Here is a 3,876-nt window from a genome sequence, read left to right as displayed (position 1 = left end):
CGACATATGACTGTCTATAAATAGACAAGCAAGCCGATTAATTTGTTGATTAATTAACATGATATAAATCTTACATTTCTTTGACAGGAACTGATAGGGAGCGTTTTCTTTGTTCTCTTGTCCATACCTGTATCGTTCCTTCTGGTAATAGAACCTTGGTTTTCTTTTTGTGGAATGGCCCCCCTCCAACAATTTGTCTCTAAAGACAAATTCAGAATGCGTCAGTGACAAACGACCCCAAGATGTCATTGCAAAATAAATGCATTGTTTGTCCTGGAATAATTAGCTGAAGGATGATGTAGTTGAACACTGGGTGTGATGGTTAAGTTTTATCCTTTTGGCTGTGACCCTAGCCTTTAATAGATGAGCCATCTCTCTCCTCCCTCTTGATTGCTTTAATTGGTGTGGGAAGATGCAGCCTTCAGATGGGTGACCATTTGAATCATTCAAACCATTCCTTGGGTTTGACCCTGGACCATATGAGAGTGGAGAAGGCCAGCTTGACTATGAATCTGATGTGGCTCTAGGCTCTTGCCTTGATCAAGACTGAATCTAATCTGGACTCAAGAGCTAAAACAAGTCCCCACCCCCCATCACTTTTGTCAGGGAATTCTATCTCAGCTGCAGAAATGAAACTAGAACAATAGGAAAGTGGGGAGGTAGGAAGGAATAACTACTTAAGAGCAGGCAGAGGGAAGGAGTCACTGTCTTAATGACAGTGTCTGAAGCCCCGAGAGCTCTGGCAGTACTCATCCATAGAGTTCCCAGTTCTCATACCAAATGCATTCCTTTCCATATGAGTTTTTGACAGTTGCAAAGAAAAGCTCTTAGGATTATAGTACAAGAGAATTCCATGTATTACACAGAGCGGAATTTCTAAAAATCCTCATGTCTTATCTCTCAGTATCTAGTGTCACTTAGAATGACAGCTGTGCTAAATCCCAGTGTCATTCTCAAAACTCTCAGGAAGTCTCTACTCCTACAGTCGGCTCATTTCAGCCTCTTTCTTTCTCTTTCCCATTCTTGGCTCTCCTCCTCTCCACATTTCTTTAAAGGGAAACAAAACCTTTGCCAAACCCTGCAGACTGCTGTTGGGGTTCCTTTTTGTTTCTCTGTTTCTTACCTAGGTCAACAGAATGAATGCCTGTTTGGACAGCAAATGACCCTTCCTCTTAGAAAGGGTGAGAGATGGGAGATTGCCTGTTATGCTCTCGTTTGTATTCAGAACAAGTAGGAGTTTACTTGGACACTAATTCTATTTGTAAATAATGATGCCTAGGGATCCCTTTGGGTAACTCTTGCTGTAATGTTGTGATGTTGCCTTGGGTTGTTTTAGTGTTTTCTGGGTTTTTTTGTTTTTGTTTTTTTTTTTTTTTTTTCCTGAGTAGGGAAAAAAAAATCAAACCAGGCAAGCAGTTTGTTTTTACAAGCCTGAAAAACAAACAAACAAAAAAACCAAAAAAAAAAAAAAATCAGATCCTGGATTTAGAACAAGCTAATCTGTTGTACTAGGGGTAACTTAATGACCAATGTCCTTTTTTATCTTCTTTGGGAGAAACAGCTGGAGACTCTCCATGGGTGGTTGCCTCAGTCAGCAGCTTCTTCTGTAAGCACATTTATCAGATGCTGTGCCAGGAATTTAAGAGTGCCCTGAGAATATTGACCCATTCAGAAGCAGCCTGCTGCAGCTGGGAGGCGTGAGGACTAGAAATCGCCCCACTCTGAGTAACACACAGAAGTCCTCCTATGTTGGACACTTAGGTGGTTCTCAGTCTTTTGTGAACACGTTGGTAACAAATTGGTCAGAATTCTATTCTTGGGTCTATTCCAACTATTGTTGGCATCCATGGGCAATGGGACCACTGTAGATCACCCAGCACAATGGACACTGAAGCCCCAGGGACTATCAAGATTGCTTTAGGAGATTCGTCATCTTCTAGAACTAATTAATTAACCTACTTGTGCTGGGACTAAACCCAATGCTTTTTACATGCCAGGCAAGCATTCTGTCATTGAGCAAAATTCTCAGCCCTTCGTTTTTTGAGGCAAGAATCTTTCTATATAATTGAGGCTGGCCTTGAACCCGAAATCCTTTTGCCTCCAACTTCCAAGTGCTGAAATTATTATGCAACATCAACTGGGCTCCTATGTTTTTAAAATATTGCCAAGCTTAACTAAAATCCATTATAATGTCCTGAATAAAGGGAGTATTTCTGAAAGTTGTGTGTGTGTGTGTGTGTGTGTGTGTGTGTGTGTGAGAATATGTGTGCTTGAGTGTGTGTTTGTGTGTATGTTGGAGTTAATATTATTTGGGGGTTTCTACCTCACCTTTGATCATTTAGTTCCCAAATAAAAGACACAAAACCTTTCTAATAAATCTTAACGCAATAGAGCTGGGCAGATATTAACCCTGTATACTCTGTCTACTTCTTGTCAATAATTCTGACACTTGCCATGTTCTGCCTGGGCTGCTCCTACTCCAACTGGCTGGCTCTCATGCCCATGTGCTCACGATCCACCCACCCCACAGGGGCTTCCTCCTCTCACTCCTTTTGGTCTCTGCCTCAGACCCAAGCCAGGGACCCAAAGGCCCACCAATCTCTCCTTTTCCCAGCCAGAGGCTGTAAGGCATCTTTATTCAACCAATAGTTTTAAATTAAGGAACAAGATTTGCACAACAAACTAGTATGTGTGTGAATGTGTGTGTGTGCGCACAAGTGTATGTATGTGTGTGCATTGTGTGTGTATTTGTAGGTGAGTGTATGTGTATGCGTGCATCTTTGTATGCATGTGTGCATATGTGTGCACATGTGTGTATATGTGTGCATGTGTGTATGTGCATATGTGTATATGTGTGTGCAGGTGTATGTGCATGTATATGTGTGTTTCCTGTGTTTCTCATATACTCACACTATCCATAAGCTAGAAGGTTGACTTCATCCATTAAGCTGTGTGTTTATGTGTGTGCATGTGAGAATGTATATATGTGTGTGTATGTTTGTGTTTGTATGTATGTGTATGTGGTGTGTGTGTGTATGTGTGTGTGTGTGTGTGTGTGTGTGTGTGAGAGAGAGAGAGAGAGAGAGAGAGAGAGAGAGAGAGAGAGAGAGAAAGAGAGACTTAAGAGAAACCTCTGGGAGCCATCTGGGATTGAAGGAGGAGAACAGCTAGTGGCCAGGTGTGCAAACACAAAACTCTACCAGAGGATTCAGGTTCTGACTTTGAAATGAAGAACAGTCAGTAACTGAATAACTGTTTCCTATGTGTCTCTCACTTGTCTAACTATCCAAAAGCTAGAAGACAGCTATCTATCTTACATCATCTATCAAGGTGAGTCCTGAGTCAGAGCAGGATAGAAAGGGATCTAAACAGACTCCGGAAAATCCCTAGAAGACCCTTATCGTTTTCCATAGTTAGCACTGTAATTCAGGCCTCATCCTTTCTTACCTACCCTAAGTCTTACAGCCTGTCTCCTGGACTCTTGATTGTCTTGGTGACTTGGGCTGTTTTTAAGTGTGTTCAGTCAGCTCTGGGGATTGGGGTATACAAACATTTGCACTGTCAAGACTTCTCCCACCTTGCAAAACCTGGGTAAAAAGGTCAGGATTCAGGGATACCCCAAGATTCTTCTGTCCCGAGGTTTATCGACGCTGGTCACCGTTTCAAACATCAAGGAATCATTTTTAGTTCTTACAACCAGGTAAAAATGAATGGAGACTGCCTCCTCATCCCTTCCCAGAGGATCTAGTCGCTCTGGCTGGTAATCAATTGCTTCTAAGAGTCCCCCCCTCCCCTCAGCTCCCCCTCCCCCGGTCCCTTCCCCACTTCCCGGTCTCCCTTCGCTCCCCGCCCCAGGGCGTTGGCAGCTTCCATCGC

Source organism: Rattus norvegicus, chromosome 8 (genome assembly GCF_021556685.1).
Source record: "Rattus norvegicus strain SHRSP/BbbUtx chromosome 8, alternate assembly SHRSP_T2T, whole genome shotgun sequence".
In the NCBI taxonomy this organism is placed as follows: domain Eukaryota; kingdom Metazoa; phylum Chordata; class Mammalia; order Rodentia; family Muridae; genus Rattus; species Rattus norvegicus.
The sequence above is the reverse complement of the archived record's forward strand: the minus strand, read 5'-3'. Positions refer to the sequence as shown.